Genomic DNA, 18,910 nt, shown 5'->3' on the forward strand with positions numbered 1-18,910 from the left:
GTTGGAAGGTCTGGAGAAGAGTTGCTGTGGGAAAAGCCATTAGAAGCGGTACGGCACGGCTCCACTGCCCTCCTGCCATTTCATCCGGGCAAGCTTATCTGCTTATCTGCAAGCTGCACCGTGAACAAAATTATGACAGTAATGCTTGGTTTTTGTTCTGAGTGTGACCGGGGATAGAATACTGGAGACTGGTATCCCCCAGCAAGCACCACCCAAACAAGCTAGCCCTGTGTTACTACAGAGACTGGACGAATTGTAACACATTTACCATGCATTTACCATCTGCATAGGGGTGAAGGGGGGAGGTGCTAAATGCCAAAAGATCCCACTAAAATAAAACCAGAACGCACATTTCAGACTGTGTGTACTTATTTTGAACAGGGCCTCTGGCCAGTTTTGAGTGTCTGACTCCACTGAAAACTTTACGCACTTTCACATAAACTGACACTCTGTGACATTCCTGTGATCCTGCAAGAATGGGAATGTACTACTTTCTTTTTTTTTTTTTCTTTTTTTTTTTATTCGGATTAGTTGAGAATATCAACTTTTCAAATTTGTCAATTAAACAGAAAGGAAAATTTCATTTTAATAACAATTAAAAAGAAAGAACTTTTACAAGGTAACTTTGCACGTAAACCAAGAAGCAAGCAATTCATTACTTATTATATAAAACACATTTTAAAAGTAAAAATCACACTTGAATTAAATCATAAAAATTACATCACCTAATAAACTATATCCTTAATAAACAATCTTAACATTGATCAAATAATATGCTTCTAATTTTAGTGCATCAATCCATTGCATGTGATGCTACAGAAAGAAGAAAGTTACCAGCTCCACACAGAATATTCATTTTTACTCCTGCATCAACGTTGCATCTAGAAAGTGGACTATAGCCACTCTTACTGCCAGTTTGGTGTTAGAAAATAGTTTTTGATAAATTTGTGATCTTTCCACTGGACAGTGAGAGGCAAGAAGACCCTTAAAGAATAGATTACGTCTCTCCACCAGAGACTGTCAATCAACAATCAGGTGCTGCAAAGATTCTTTTACAACAATGTTTCTACAGAACCGACAGTAGTTTTGTGTAGATGGAATTTGTTACGTCTCGCTAAAACCTCCTTGGTTGGCCACAGATTAAATCTAAACCTCATGTATTGTGATCGAATATACGGCGAAGGACATGCCACTAAATAATCTGCAGGCTCTCGATAGCGTTTGGAGACAAACAGTGCTGGATCAAAGTCCTTATAAGAGAAACATTTTGCCTGGTTTGTACACCAATCATTTTGGAAGATTTTAGTCTTTGCTCAACCAGGAACTTCATAACCATGTCAAAAGTGACTGAAGCCTCAGAGAGAGCTTTTAAGACATATTGACGACATTGTGAGGGGCATGGATCATTTGACACCAGCAAGTAATGTGCCATCATGCTCACTATGTTTTCTGCTGATAATCCCACCAAGCATTTCCTCCACAGTGAGCACATATACCAGATGGCCTGTGAATGTAGGGATACTAGGCCCAATTCAAACTGAATCATCGGTAGGGGCACTGACCTTGGCAAACTCAAAAACCTTTTTCCAGAACCGTGACTCAAAGATATCCCAATTAGCATGATCCATTGAAGCCCATGTCTCTGCGCCATATAGTAAAATATATAGTAAAAATAGGTGTTATTTTCTGGTGATAAAAGGATATAACATGTTTATAAGAAAATGTACCATAGTTAGAATTCTTGCCTGTGATGTAAGTATGCACAGTTTATTATCTAGATCTTTGATGTAACTGTCTTGTGAAACCTTCGCAGCAACCCATGTTCCCAAGCATTTATACTTTGAGACAACTGATAATTTTACATCCTGTGGGGTCCAATTAAATTGTACAGCTTTAGTGTTACCTTTGGAGTTACAGATAACAATCTGTGTTTTTTCAGTATTGATAGTCAGATGATTTCCGAGGGCATAACTTTCTATTTGTGACAGAAGATTTTGGAGACCACTCGGTGTCTGAGGCAACAGAACTAAATCATCTGCGTAAAGTAACCATGTGATTTTTTGGTCTCCCAACTTTGGCGCATCTCCTATAGTAGCTATTAGGGTTTCTCCCATGTCCAAAATGAATAGATTGAACTGGGTAGATGCTAAAATACATCCCTGATTAAGGCCTCTCATAGAGGGAAAAATTTCCGAAAGTCGTCCTTGATTCAATAGTCTAATTTGCATTGTGGTATCAGTGTGTAAATGCATGATTAATGCAAGCAAGGAAGAGGGACAGTTATATTGTTGCAATTTGGGATACAGAAGAAGACGATCTATGCAGTCAAAAGCAACCTTGAAATCTATAAATGCTAGATACAAGGGTCGATTAAGCTGAACACATTTGGCTTTCAACATGTTAAGAATAATAATGTTCGGAGCCGTTCCTATTGTGGCCAGAAAGCCTGTCTGATAGGGATCACGTAGCTTGCACTTTAGAGTCCATGCATTCAATTCTTTAAGAATAATTCTACTATAGATTTTGCCTGGGGCATCTAATAAGGTTATGGGCCTATAACTCTCAGGTTTACTCCTATCACCTTTTTTAAATATAGGCACAATTATGGAGTGTTACCAAGATTTGGGTATTCTTTGGGTGTCATTGATTGCTGTAAAAATATCATATAAAATAGAGGCCCACAGTTCTGGATGTTGCTTGAACATATGATTAGATAACCCGTCAGGGCCGGGAGCTCTGGAGCCCCTTATCTTGGCTATATCAAAGCTAATGTCATCTAGCTGAAAGTTCAGATGAAAAGGGTTAGCTGTGTCCACTGATTCTAGACTGGAGTTACCTATAACCAGGGAGTATAGATGACGGAAATGTTTGACGCATATTGCTTCAGAGACCCCATTTGCTTGGACCATTGCTTGTGCACCCTGCGTAGTCTGATTCAAAATTGCCCATGTATTGGCCGTATTTTTTGTTGCGATGGCACTTAAAATTAAAGCACAATCAGCTTGATATAGGGCAGCTTTTTGGCTACGTAACCAGTTCTTATAGTTAGTACCAAGACTTATAAGCATGCTTGGTCGTTGTTCAGCAGGATAATTTAAGACTTGGCGGCTCTGTTTTTTATATAGTGCTTTTCTCACTTTTACTATGTGATTATAGACATAAAACTTTGGTTTCGAGCTTGAGTTACGTTGTACTTGCGACTGAAACATTTGCATCATATCATTATGCATCACATCATTTGAGCTTCCTATGGCTCGCTGTTTGCCAAGTTCATAGTTGAGAAGTGATCCAAAAGCTCTTGCAGAGGATTCCGACCATCAGAGCCTGTTTTTTTGGGAGTTTACATGCACCAATCTCATTACAAGCAAATCATGATCATTTTCTGTGGCTTCAACAACACAAAAATCCATTACACTTGTAGCCATAGCATCATTAACATAAATGTAGTCTATGATGTTAGTAGAATTGCCTCGTCTCCACGTAGGATGGGGCGGTGAGTCAGACACATATGAGCCATTTAAGACATGTAGTTTTCTTGATTTAACAAAACTTTTCCATATGGATAGCCTCACTTTATCAGACTTTCCATCATCCACCAGGCATTGCAGATTGAAATCACCTGCCAGAATAACATAAGTTACAGATGTATCTAGCATTACAACATTCATCAAGTCATTCAAGTCATTGTGCCTGATTACACGGATGACGGAGCACCATGGCGCTATTAGCGCCATGGTTCATGCCGGTAAATTACCGGCACCTCCTTGGCGGAAAGGGGAATTACCGCCCCCTTCCAAGGTTGGCGGGGCGGTAATTCTCCCTTCCACCATTGCCCTTCCCCATTTCCATTTTTGCCCCAGAGGGCTCAATGGGAATGGGGAAGGCGGTAATTACGGTACCGCAAATTGCGGTACCGTAATTAGCTCCCTGGGTCCCTTTGCGGGTTGGTTTTTAACGCCTGCAAAAAGCAGGCGTTAAATCCACCAACCCGCAAAGGGACCTCGTAGTAAGGCTGTAAGGATTTACCGGTACCGGTATTTTACCGGTACCGGTAAATCCTTACCGCCATCCGTGTAATTAGGCCCATTGATAAATTTGGTGTTTGAAATTCCCATCGGATTCCAATAAAGATTGAAAATAGCAATATCACAGGAGGAGGTGTTTATTCTTACAAGTTCAATGAATGAATTTGGGGTAGCCCAAGGTTCCATTTTCAGACTCCCACCACTTCTAACTGCTATCAGTAAGCCAGATGAGGGTCTACCTCGAGTAGCTTTGATCGCAGGATTTAACTGTATCTCATAATCATCCCATATTGGAGGGGCAACCATTCATGTCTCTTGTAGCAAAACAACTGGATGTTTGCTCAACATATTTACATCATTATTTATCAGATGACAAAACCCCCTAGTATTCCAACTTGCTCGGGATAATTCTTGATGATCTTGCACCACATCTAGATATCTGGAATGGTTTTCATAATGAGAGCACTGACCGACACTAGCAAATTGGGCGTTGTTGTTGTTAGAGTGTAGAAAAGATTTTTCTTCCGATTTATTTTTTGATGCAAATACATTACGAGGTAGGATAGCAGTTTCTGTAAAGACCTCAAAACCCAGTTTAAATAGCTGATTTTTTGCAGTCCATATAGTGTTCTGTATCACTAGCGAGTGAAGCCATAATTGAACTACATTAAATGAAGGTTTCTTGATAAACTCCACCAGCTTGATATCAGAAGAGGCTACATCCTCCAGCATCAGGACATCAGAGAAAATTGCCAGGATTGCTCACCAACTCAGGTCATACTGCGTGTTTGGCAATGCTTTACAAGCCAAAATCAGGGAGTATGAAGCTGGTCGACTTTGTCTTCGATTGAGATCAAACGCCTGTCTTTGATTACTATCGATTTCCATGTGGACCGGCACGGCCATCTGTCCAGGGGTTTTATCACTGCTAATAGCATTATCGACAAGTTTAAGTAGTTGCGGGGTAAGTGCAGTTAAAACTGTGCTGTTGAGGTTTTTTGAGGTATTTACAGAGACATACTCTTCTGCCTGCCCTGGTATTTCAAAGAGCACTTTTTTTTGAGACACTGGCATCTCCAGATTACTTCCCCTAGGATCGCTCACATCTATCCTTGGCATGCCCAGGTTAGTTACCTGGGATTTAATCCTTAGGATGGTCAAAAAGGAACCAGATCCCCCAGGCACCCCTTCAGGTACTACTGGCACCTGTTTGTCACCCCTTGGATCAGGACACTGTTGGTCGCTAAATTGTAAACGATTTGTATGGCAGGGACCCAAGAGGGCTGGTTGCGACATTCCCGCCATGTACGCGTCAACAGCCTTCCTTATCTCCTGATGATGGTCAGCTAAAGCCTGAACCAGATCAGGACTTTCAGTGTGTTGTACTGATATGCTCTTTTTTTCGGAGTTTTAAGACTGGCGGGTAGAGTAGTCTTAGTTGTGATTTTGATTTTAGCTTTACTTTTCTCATCTCCGTCAGCCAATTCAATTACATCATCGAAAGGAGCATACGACAGATCCCTTGAGCTCAAGCAACATTCAGAAGCTGCTGCTTTCAACTGATTTAGAAGTTGATACATTTTAGTTACAGCAGTTGAAGCCAAAAGTAGATTTTTTGATTTTGGTGGTAACTTAATGGACCTAAAAAATTGTTTGGCAGATGAGGAGGAATTCAGAATTTTTGCATATTTTTGGTTTTTGGCTAATTTATTCTGGGCCCCTCTGTTTGACTTGTCTTTCGGACCATTCTGAGCTAACTGTCCCACAGTTAAAATGGTATAGGCTCCTTTTTTCTTTTCCCCCGCTTTTTCTGGTTGATCTGTTTGAACAGCTAGCTTATCCTCCGCCACTTCCCTTATAACTTTACTGAAGCATGGAAGCGAGTGAGGTCACTGATTTGTATTTTCCATAATACTTTTTTCAACATTATCATGCATATTTATAGAGACCACTGCTTTTAAACAATCACTGGGCAATGTTTGAGAGGCAGCCGTAGCAGACAATTTTTGTGTATGATTGTTTGTCAGAGTCAGAACCATTACTTGTTTTGACATGTATCAGGGTGTCTGCTATGGTCTCTTGCCACAATAGCATATTCTCCCTTTGCTTTGACTGTAATGCTATCTTCGCATCAAGGGTGGCAAAGAGATTAGCTAGGGGCTGCAAGGCCATATTCATTGCATGAAGGGTGATCTCTAAAAGGTTATGAGAGATAGCCTCCTTTTGCTTAGACACCTTTTCACCAGTTATTAGTCTTCTCGGGGTGGGAGCAATGAACGATGCTGATAGATTTGAGTATGGGTGACTAATCTCGGCAAATAGGACCGGCGAACCCGATAGATTTTCTACCATCATATTTGTTGAGAAGCGGGAACTATTGCAATCTAAGTCAATCACTGCCAGGTCATTGGATGGCACAACCAAAGGGCATTCTAAGGGCACCACTTTTGCAGCTGTGGGAACAGCACCTAAAATCATGCTGTCTGAAACAGAGATGTTCGCAGTAGTATCCAATTTGTTGACACGCTCTGGCACGTTCGCATCGTTTCACAAACATTTTTTGGCAATATAAGGCCTTTCTCACAAGGCTTTGCCATAGGGCATCCCATCTCCCCAACATCCATCTTTTCACCACATGACTGAAGTTCATTTACCTCCTGTTCAAGTTCCACAAAAGATGAAGCTCCTCCAAGCATGGAGACAGGAGGTGCCATGTTCATAACTTCATCTGTTTCATACTGACCTTGTCTGTCCTTGTAAAATGTTCGGAGGTCAGTATTTCTTTCCATCCTATCAACTTTATTTCGCAACTTGGAGATCTTTGATAATGGGTGCCCACTGGGCGTAGAACACAAATGGGTTGCAGTGCATTTCTGCACAAGCACCATAGTTATAATGGGATTATTGGTCGACTCGTTGGTTTCAAACGGCAATGGCATGCCAGTTCTTAGGGAAAAGGCCATGTCACGGGAAGTTTCACAAACCTCCTTGCACAAAGAGGAAAAGAAGCCTGCCCATGCAAATAAAAGTTAAAAAATCACCACCGTACCAGTACCGTTTGAGGTATCCGTGTTGCCCCAACGCTGCAACGAATGCGGCAAAGCGACAAAGCAGTACTTCACAGTACTTTGCTACGTGCGCACGCGCTGATGCGCGCTCAAGCTTGTATTTGTGCACGTGACAGCCACAAAGGGCGGGGCCTCAGAGAATGCACAACGCCCCTCTGTAAATAAAAGAGAAAATATGAAATTTAGCACTCAAAGGTTTGAAAAAAGACACGTCTTCTGGGGGACCAGTATAAGTGTCCAAGTAAGTGTCGAAATACCGTTGATTATCCACATGAAGAGCCAAAGAAAACCATAGGTAAAAGTCACAGGATAAGGCACCAGCAGCAGTTCCGGCACAAGCGGTACTTCACGATACTTCGTAAGGTACTTTCTCTGATTATACTTTCAGTATGTCTTTTTAAAGAAGATCTTTTTTACGTGCCCATATTTTTTATGTGTTATATTATATTTTTTAGCATTTAGCACAAGACCTTGTGGCTCGGCTATTTTTAAACCGCCCCGGAGAAGCCCAGGAAACTTAAAAAGAAAACCAGGGCATTATAAATACAACAACATTGTATTTATAAATGCCAGTACTTTCACTTTGAGTCTCCCGGGCTCCCTGGCCCGGGGGAGCCCAGGAGACTCAAAGAGAAAGCCGCAGCAGTCATAAATACAACGCAGTTGTATTTTTAATTGCTGTGGTTTTCTTTTTAAGTTTCCCGGGCTCCTCCGGAAGAGCCTGGGAAACATACAAAGAAACCCACAGCAATCATAAATACAACAGGAAATATAAAAGGAAATTAAACAATTTAAAAAGCACTTACCGGGATGCAGCCTTCCTGCCTGCATTCTCTGCTCTCCAGCACTAATGAAGCAAAAACCACCTGCTGCTAGCTTTTGTTTATTATAGCCGGCTGGCTTTTGCTTCATTAGTGCCGCAAGGGCAGAGCTTAACACAAGAAGAGGAGGCTCATCTATTTCACAAAATGGATGCCTCCTAGTGCTTGACATTTGTGAATTTGAGCCTCAATTACTCAAAACTTTAACATAGGAACTTTGTTTAAAAATATGTTTTATATATTTTTTTCAGTATCAGCCATCTTTTTAGACAATACAATTTCAGAGTGAACTATTCCTTTAATTGCACTGCACTTTTGTGAATTGTCAGCGTTGCTTTTAGTTGTGATGCATTCTAAATTGTCTATTTTGCACAAGCTTTTTGCTTGCTTTGCACATTATTGCACTGTAACAGACTGTTTTTATTGTACATATTTGAAACGTGGTTTGGTGTGTGATTCTAGGGTTTGACACTATTAGCGCAGGTACCCATACGGGCTGCATCTTTAATACAGTTAAACCGTTATAGTTGACACGTGTACATTAATGTTATAGCTCCTAGATTGACTACTTTGTACAAGTTTAGGTGCTCTAACATTGTTATATACTGTCTAGAATCATGGGAAAAAGAAAAGCACGCTTGAGCTGGGGTGAAAAAAGTGAAAAAGAATGCAGGTAACCAACCAAAGGGCTCACGATTGGTTATTAATAATTACCTTACAGATATGTCAGGGAAACTTGAAAAAAGATCCTTCAAGTAGAAAGAGAATTAAGGGAAACTGGGTTGAGTCTGCCAGCTGAAATAGAAGTTATATCAGATGGGGCTGACCTGCTGATTGATCTATCAAGCACCCCGTAGATTGTGGTGAGCATCCATGTAGCAACAAAAGACAGCTCTATTACAAGGGAGCGCACTTGTCTGGTACTGTTACAACCAAATACTCACCTGGCCACCGTAAATCACATATTAAACCAGAGCAATGTTGATAATCTGGTTGGGGAAGGATGAATCCTAATACTGACTGTCAGGGGACTTGTGCATGATGTAGGTAAAGCAGTTGTCAATGGGGTTATGGATACCGCACAGTGTAGTATAATATCTGAACAAGAGATCATCTTGATTGCTGGAGGGGCGCTGGTGAAGAAATATAAAGAATGTGTTAGCAAAATACTGAAAGACTCCCTGCAACCTACATGGGATTTTTTTTCAAAAGTTTAAAACAACCCTATTTACTTTTCTAAATTTGATGGATGGCATGACCATGCAAACTAAAAATGAGGTAGGAGGTTTGAAAAAGAGTTCGGGGTTCATGCCTGCACCAGTGAATATCGAAGCACGGGACAGAGGGAGATCGGTGGGACCAAATGACAACGATACAGTAGGCGGAACCACTGATCAGAGCCTGAGACCTGTCCATCAGAAAGTAATACCAATGTTATGCCCAAGGCCAATTGCAAGCCAAGCTAAAGAAGGAGAGGACAATTTGAACAAACTGATCGAGAATCGACGCTCTAATCCCAGAGCTAAAATAACTACAAATAAATGTATAGAAGGAGTGACACCAAATATGCTGGGGGATGGGAAAGTGATCTTATACCTTCCTCCAGCAGCTGCAAAACTTGTGGGCATAGCTGTCGGGATCAATCCCTACCTCAGGAAACCTATGAAACCACAACGTGGCTGATCAACAAGGTTGTCCAATGGATAAACACATGCATATATGGAAAACAAATAAATCCGGGCTCCTTATTGATGGCAAGAAGGGTGGGATGGATTGGAAGTATAAAAAAATCTATTGTGGGAGACCGAATAATAGTCTCCTTTAATTCCACGCAGAAGGCGTCCTGTATACTGAATTTTAACCTTAGATTTGCCACTGGGGCCTCGACATACAGGATAGTGCCATTGGCACATATCTACAATGATACGACTAGGGAGTCTACAGGAGCAAAGGAGTGGGCCAGTGGGCACCCCACTGAGAATCCCGTAATTAGGATGAACGAGGACCAAACTAATGTAAACTGTCCAGTAGTACTAAACAAAATTCCTACACTAAATAGATGTGATCCTTTATCAATGATTGAGAAGCAGGATTGACCACGAACCAAAGTCGTGTATAGTGGGGAGGAGGTTGATCATCACGAAATGATTAGAGGAGACCTGGCTAAAAGAGTAACTCAGGACTCTCAAGAAGAAAGTGCAATTCCGATTGCAGAAGGGGAAACAATGAAAATGCTGTTGTGGAATATAGCAGGCGCCAGGGAAAAACAGAGAGATAAATCCATAAAAGGAAAAATTAACAAATCAACTGTAGTCTTCTTATAGGAGACACGGGAAACAAAAAAGATAGCACTAGATGGCTACGTGGTTTACCAAGTAATCGCAAAGAAAGGGCTAAGAGGAAGATACTACGGTGGTATGGCCATCATTGTGAAGGGGTCGCTAAGATGCGAAATTAAGGAATTAAAAACAGGTAATGGGGATTTGGTACAACTGCTTAAACTTAGTCCAACAGAGGGCCCCCCAGTCTATTGTATAAATATCCATAACCGCCCATCTGCAAAAGCTGCCACATGCCCAATCACAGCCCTTAAGGAGGCGGTCGAAGGGCCGTGTAAACAATAGAGGAATAAAAATGCACTGATCGTGTGTGGGGGTGATTTAAATCGGAAAATGGGAAATGGACCGCCCAACGGTTTATATGATATACAGGAAGATGAGGCCCTACGTGTCCCCCTGCCAGAGGTGTGGGACAAAAGGATGTGTGGTGCGGGAGTGCAACTTTGGCAATGTATGATGGAGGTGGGATTGAGATCAACAAACAGACGATTTACGGGGGTCACCCTGGGAGCTTATACCTTTAGAAGCACGAGAGGGAAAGTACCCATAGATTAGTTCATGATCGCAACTATCATCTGAGGAATGGTGAAGGACTTTTGTGTTAGGGGTGACCTCCATAGTGACCATTATGCTTTGGAGCTGACCGTTGATTGGCTGGCCCATGGTCAAAAAGCAACCATTTTGATCACCTCGGAGAAATAGTGTGTGAAGGAACAACAACCAAAAGACTGAGGTGGAATGCAGCAACAAAGGGCCCTCTGGGGGAACAAATGGTTCTAATGAATATGTCCCTACTTAATACCCTGCTGAACCCAAACACTAACCCTGTGCTTTTAGTACAATCCTTTTCGTCCCTCTTAAATAATATTGAGGTAGGGATGTGTGGGAGATGGTGTGGACAAAAGAAAAGGGTCACACAAGGTGGGCTGGCACGATAAATATTGTAAAAAGGCTACGGTGAAACTACTGAACCTACTTAAAAATGCTGATTCCTCGAAAATAGAGATTATGTGGGCAAGAGCAGAGTACAAAAAGCATACTAAAAGGCACAAATTGAAATGAAATAATCAAGCATGGGAAAGACTGGAAATGGCGAGTAAATATAATGACTCCCACAAAATTTGGAAGGAAGTGAATTGTGGGCCCATATATAATGGGAATAAAACATGTCTGGAATGTGGGATCCAAGACCAGGAGTGGGTATACCATTTTAGTAAGGTTTATAGAACAGAGAAGGGGCCAATTTGTGAGACAATAGTCCTGAGGGACACGCAGAGTACTGTGGTAAGAGAATCATGTCAAGCCTTTTTTTCTATTGGTGAAGTAATAAAAGCAATCAAAACTGCCAAAAAAAGGCATACCCCGTATAGTGATATGATATGATATGGCATTTATAACGCACCTATACACAAGTGTTTCAAAACAAGACGAGGCAAGGGAGGGGAAACAGAGGGAAGACAGAGACAGCAATCCTACTAGGCCAGGTGACATTGAGATCGCGCTAGTGCAGGGGAGGGTGGAAGAAGAAACGTGCGAGGGAAAGGGGAGGGGGGCAGTGCAATATATAGGATAACAGTAAAATAAATAAATAACATAAATAAACTAAACACAATGGAATCCCAAATGAATTTTAGAAGGATAGGGATGACTTGTGGGGTCCTGTGCTAACAATCATGTTTAATGAAATTATAAGCACTACCGCTTGAATGGCAAAAAGCTATAATTGTGCCAACATATAAAAAGGGCTATTGGAGTTCCCTGCAATCATACTGGCCCCTATCCCCCCTGAACACGAGCCTTAAATTGTTTGGGAAATGCATGCTCTCCAAATTAGAAGAATGAGTGATAGTAGAGGACATTTTGTCACCAATCCAGCTGGCTTTAGGCCCCAACTGGGAACAATGGAACAATGTTTGAATTTGTATTTGGTAATTGCCCACTCAGTGGCTATAAAACAGGAACCAATATACCTGGCATTCATGGATCTGAGCATCGCCTTCAATAAAGTAAATAGATATAAACTGAGGGAGGTGCTCAGGTCCTATGAATGTCCAGTAGACATTCTGGACGCATTGGAAGCCCTTCATGAAGCAAATGAGGGATGCGTTCGTTCGAGCAGTGAGGGCCATTGTACAGCATGGTTCCCAATTAAATCGGGTGTCAGACAGGGGTGCGTTTTGGCACCCTTTTTATTTTCATTGTACATTAACAAACTGCTTGAATTCCTAAGACATTGTAATGCAGACATACCACAAATTGGTAATACATCCCTACTCACATTAATCTATGCGGATGATACCGTTCTTATTGCACAAACCCCGAGAGCACTATACATTTTGGTAAACAGCCTGGATCTTAAGGTAAATACTACCAAATCACCTGTAATGGTGTGCCTTGGGAAAAAAAGAACATGCAAATTCCCAGACATATAGTGTAATGGCATGGCGATACCTAGGGTGTCGCACTTTGATCATCTTGGGGTCCGTTTTAACGAAAGGTTCAACTAACACGCCCACGTACAAAAACAGGCCCTCATAATGCGACAAGTGATAGGTGGTATTAACAGATATATGAAAACTCGAAAGCAACAATCATGTATTGTGGGAAAAGTATACAATGTCGTGTTATAGGGGCCATCAAATATGGTGCTGCAATTTGGGGACATGCTGATGTGAGGCTGCTACAATGTAGTATCCGCTTTACTGGAGATCAGGTAAAATGCTGGAGGCTGATTTATATAAAAGTAGATGAGCTTTATTATTAGTTCCAGGGTAAGCTTTGATGATTGGGACAGGAGCTAAATAATATACATCCGGTCAGTAAGCTTTCCCGTCCTGAAGATCCAAACTGTCTAATGACATTCCACTATCTGCACAGTGTGCACTCAGTGCAGACAACCAATCTAGATATTACTGATAGGTGGTATTTACAGATTTATGAAAACTCCAAAACAACAGCCATTATGTATTGTGGGGAAAGTATACAATGCCGTGTTATAGGGGCCATCAAATATGGTGCTGCAATTTTGGGACATGCTGATTTTAGGCTGCTACAAAAAGAAGAAAACATGTTCATAAAATCCCTACACTGCCTACCAATATCAGTGCCAAAATTTGCTTTCCATAAAGAAATCGACTGGCCCTTTTTGGAGGACCAATCGGTGCTGGAGCCCTGCAGGCTGTGGCAACCGTATATGGTGCAATCCAAAGGCGGCACTAACGCAAAATCTAATGAAGCACCTAATGTGTAAGAGGGGTGCACAGGATATTGGCTGGCTAGAAAATGTAAGGATTGTGTTGGGGAAATTGGGTATTAGCGACACTTTTTTTGAATCTGCTCAATTTGTAGAAAAAAGCAGAGGTCGCCCCCTTACAACGCCTTACTGAGTGGGCACTTGATAGGAGAGAGACTGAGGTATCAAAACCTTAAAACATAGAATTAATGAGATTATCACCAACTAATATAAAAGAATACCTTATCTGGATGAACTTAAAACATCAAAGTGTTCCAATTACTAGATCACGCTTTGGCTGCTTGGACTTAGGGGACCTTCGTAGTCAGAGATCAGGCCGCGAATTTGAAGCTAAATGCCCTATATGTGATGTTGGTTCTGAGGATTTAGCCCACTTTTTATTCTTTTGCCCTGCCTATAGCGAACACAGAATAATATACCTATTACCAATGTTCATAGGCAGAGGCTTTTCTCAACATAGGTCAGCCCTGTACTATTTGTTGAATGTACTTATAGCTTGGAACCTATCGTTGTATTGAAGAGTTACCAGGCACATACGTGAAAGTGGGCAAAAAGTAATCAAGTGCAGTTAGAAATGATGTCTGAATTAACTGTGCAGATTTTAAACTAAGGGCTTTTTATAATAGTTTTTTAATTATGTTCTTGTTTCCTGTATCTTTACTCTTTCTCCTTTTAGACTAGTTGTAGGTATAGCTCATATGTTTCTGCACTAAGCGCTTTATAATATGTGTGATTTTGCATGTATTGTTTTAATAACTTGGTGTAAATTGACATGAAAGGAAACTAATAATGAAATATAACCAGGTGTTTGCTTATTAATGTATATGGTGTATGTGCTGCAACGTTTATAGATTCTTGTGAATCCGAAATAAAGAATGTACCTACCTCTATTTTCCCAGATATCTTCTTATCGCCTTCCAGTATTCACATCTTTAAATCCGCAGCAGAGGGGGCATCCATTTGATTATCCTGCACATAAGGTGGTACTAATGCCACTATTCCATCTACTCGCCATTCCTGGTGCTCCGAGCCCTTGGCAAAGCTCTTCTCAATTGGACACTTCAAGCTGAACCGGGTCACCCCTTTGTTTTTACCTTCTCCTCTGCTAGCTTGTAAAGTGATCTCAAGCCCCACTGTGTATCCCTCACCACAGCAGAGCATTTGCTTTCAAAGACCCCCCTTCAGCATTGTTAACGTATCCCCTCAGGTCCAGTGTACGAATCAGTACCCAACACTCGCCCCACAATCAGTAGCAGCTGTATCCACCAATGTATAGACACTGCTGTGCCCTGCAACCACCAATATCAGCTCTTCTCATATGGGATGCTCCACGTCCCCTGTTCCCCTCTGGCAAAGTGTGCCCATCAATTAAGGCTCATTTCCCAGGCAACAAAGGTGCCATCCAATAGTCCATGGGCTAGAGTGTACCTGCCTGTCCCTCCAGTCAGTGCATTGTTCTGGGTGCACTATGGTGTATCCTGCTCTCCAAGCCCAGAGAGCATCTTCAGCGACACTACTCCACATACCTCTGCGGCCTCACATGTCTTTAATCTACTTCCATTCCTTCATCCCACGGCTCTCAGAAACAGGCCATTTCAGCGTATCTCGGGAGCATAGCATAGTATCTCAGCATCCACTTGGTGCACTTCCTACGCAGCAAGTTGCGCTCAGGGACCTGACACGATGCGATTCGGAAGTACCACATTTGGGCAGCCCCCCGATATGACAGCCCTGTCGCTGTCTCTTCACCAGTAATCGGCACCCTCAAACCTCTGTATCTGCCTGTGATGGCCCCCAAACACAGCTGATTCATAGAGTTAGTGTGGTGGCAATAGTGCTGTTACTCGGTGGCCATCCTGGTTCATCTTCAGTTATGTTGACATTCCTCAGGCGACAGAAGAGCGCTGATTGTAAAAGTAGTTGTTTCTACTTCTGAAATAGAACATATAAACATATGTTTACTTAATGGATTTTTTCCCAATGTCACTTTATCTCTTGTTTATTACATATATTTACTTATATGTGACACCTTCATGAAACATATATTGTTATCACAAATATATCTTATGTCCTCCATGTTTTATCATTATTTTTCTTTTACACCATCTCATCACTTGACCTTTTAAATAACAATAAATAAATAATAAAGGCAACAAACAGTGGCAATGTAGCCAGCAATTTGCAAGTGCTAGGTTTAAGGCAGCAGACAGGGTAGGTCTGATAAGTGCAGGAAGAAAAAGGGGGGGCTGTATGGGTACAGATACAGACGCCAGTGCAAGGGGTGTCCCGGAGGCAGTGCGGGAGGGTGGCAGGGTGAGCAGGTACATGGGCCCGAAGGACAGAGGGTGGCCAGGTGCACGGTGCCAAGAGAGAACAGATCAGCAGGGGAGAGGCGGAGCAAAGGCAGAAGAAAAAAGGAAGGTCTTGAGGTGCTTCCGGAACTGTAGATGGTTCTCCTCAAGTTTTAGAGTGGCAGGGTGGCTGTTCCAGAGGGAGGCCCCAGCCGAAGACAGAGATGTACCCCCAGCTCGTTTCTTTGAAAAACGACTGACCCTGAGGGAGTTGGAGGTAGAGGAGCGAAGAGCTCGAGAGGGGAGGTATTTGCCGAGGGATAGCTGAAGGTATTTTGGACCCAGGCCCCAGAAAGCCTTGTGGACAATGCAGAGGGTTTTGAATTTAATCCTTGCATCCACTGGGAGCCAGTGGAGAGATTTCAGAGCTGGAAAGATACGATCCCAGGGCTTGAGGCCAAGGACAAGTCTTGCAGTCCTGTTCTGGATTAGTTGCAGAGGGCGGAGAGTAGAGGCAGGTAGATTTAGAAAGAAGCTATTACAATAGTCCAAGCTAGAGACAGCCAGAGCTTGGGATACCATGAGCTTCTGGGGGAAGAGAGGAAAGGCAGAGTACCTCAAAGGAGGTGCAATCGGTAATTTGACTTTTTAGAGACCTCAGAGATGTGGGTGGGGAAGGAAAGGGTGGAGTCAAAGATGTAGTAGGAGGAGGGCCAAGGGAGGCCGGCCAGAGAGTGAGGGGAAAGGATGGTGAAGGTGTGCCGATGAGGAGTATCTCCGTCTTGCTGGCATTCAGACAAAGATCATTGGCGGCACACCAATCTTGAATGGCAGTTAGGCAATCAGAGATGAGAGAGGGAGAGGAGGTGGCAGAGGGCAGCCTGAAAATGAGTTGAGTGTCGTCAGCGTAGCACTGTAAATTTGAGCAGAAAGTGGCAATGCAGTGGGCGAGAGTTGCCAGGTATTGGTTGAAAAGCCAGGGCGAGAGGTTAGACCCCTGGGGAGCACCACAGGTAGAGAGGAAGTTAGATGAAAGGAAGGACCCAAGTTGGACCTGGGAGGGTCGATCTGAGAGGAAAGAGGTCAGCCAGGCCAGAGCCTGATCAGCGATACCTAGGTTTTCACTGAGACGGTTGAGCAGGATGGTATGGTTGACCGTGTCGAAGGCAGAAGGGAGATCGAGGAGGATGAGGACAGAGGGAATGTTAGAGTCAAGGTTGGAGAGCAGATCATCACGGATGTTCAGGAGAGCAGTTTCTGTACTTCTGGCAGCTCTGAAGCCAGACAAGTGGTCATGGAGACAGCCAACAGAATTGGAATGAAGGTTAAGCTCAGAGATGGCCAACTTTTCCAGGAGTTTGCCAAGAAAGGGAGTAATGGAAATTGGGCGATAGTTAGCTGGACAAGAAGGATCAGCTGTGGGTTTCTTGAGAAGAGGATGCACCAAGGAGTGCTTCAGAGGGGAGGGGAAGGATCCAGAGGCAAAGTAGTGGTTGCAAAAATCAGCAAGGGCCGGAGCGAGGGTGTCAATGTGGTCCTTGATGGTTTTAGAGGAACAGAGATGAACCTGTTTTCAAGAGGCTTTCATAGATCGGACTTGTCTAGCGACCTCGTCAGGGGTGAAAAGAGAAAAGGACGAGAAAGATGGTGGGAGGGTGGCTAAAGGAGGATAAGCAAGCACAGATTGAGAGGGAAGAGGAGGCGTGTGGCTAGAGAGCGTGGACAGGATGTCCTGGGTTTTTTAAATGAAGTGAGAGGCAAGGGCATTGCAAAGAGCCTGGGAGGCAACAGGAGGGGTAGAGACTGCAGCAGGGTTGGCCAGCTCCTTGCAGATTTTAAAGAGTTCGGCCGAGTTGTTAGATGCCGCAGAGACACAAGCTTGAACGTGGACTCTCTTCTTGGTGAGGCCAGAGAGTCGGTATTGCCTTTTTAGCATGCAACAGGCCAGTTTGTCAGAGGATGAACAGTAAGTCCTCCATTTCCTCTCAGCTGCCCTGCACTTACGTTTAAGTGTAGCTAGGTCAGAGTCATACCAGGAATTGCACTTGGCTTTGGACTTCAAACAGATCCTCATGACAGGGGCAAGAGCATCAAGTGTATCAGAAATTGAAGAGTAGAGCAGAGACAGGGCTGTGTCAGGATGTGAGACAGCCAAAGGTGGAGGGGGGGGAGAAAGTGGTGGCAAAAGCCTCAAATGACACACGCTTCATGGGTCGGATGTCCGAGAAGGTAGGTGGTAGTGTTGGGGTAGGCTTGGCTTGGGGGGAAGAGAGGGAGAGATGAGATGAGAGGAGGGAGTGATCGCTCCAGGAGAGAAGAGTGGTCAGCGGGATGGAGAGGGGGAGGTCAGAGGAGATCAAGACATTGAGTGTGTGCCCTGCAGAGTGAGTCGGGCCAGAGGGGAGGATGGACAGGGAGAGGGAGTCGCAGAGGTCACGGAAGAGTACAGAGGAGGAGCAAGGAGAGTCTAAATGTATATTTAGGTCACTGAGGAGGAGGAGTTGAGTGGTAGAGGCCAGGAGGGAGGAGGAGAGGTCTGGCCACTCAGAGAGAAATTAGGCGATTTGACCAGGAGGCTGGTAGATGGTAACGACAGTAAGAGAATGGGTACACGAGAGAGAAATCCTACAGACAAGGCATTCAAAAGAGGAGTAGGTCTGAGTGGGAATGATAGAGGCAGGAATCCACTCAGGAAAGATCAGGGCTATCCCACCACCGGACCAGGAGGATCTGGGTGCTGAGAGGATCTTGTAGCCATCAGGGAGGAGAGTGTCAAAGCTCATGACAGAGCTGGCTGTGAACCATGTCTCAGTAAGACCAAGGACATCAAGGTCTAGTTCTTCAAGGAGGTGGCAGATTTCAGAGGAGTGTTTGACGGCACAGCGAGAGTTGAGAGTGGCAATATGAAGAAGGTTGCCAGCCTTAAAGGCCTTCCGGGGAGGGGTACAGATCAGAGGTATGCCCTGCGGAGGAGAAGGAGCCCCAGGAGGGGCAGATGAGGAAGAGGAGAGAGAGGGCAAGGTAGCCAAGGGGGGAAGGGAGGGGACAGCAGGAGATGAGAGGAAATTGATGAGGCGAGGGAAGCGCCTATAAAAGAGGAGGAGATTGGCCTG

This window comes from Ambystoma mexicanum, chromosome 1p (genome assembly GCF_040938575.1).
Source record: "Ambystoma mexicanum isolate Mex_15411 chromosome 1p, UKY_AmexF1_1, whole genome shotgun sequence".
Classification (NCBI taxonomy): domain Eukaryota; kingdom Metazoa; phylum Chordata; class Amphibia; order Caudata; family Ambystomatidae; genus Ambystoma; species Ambystoma mexicanum.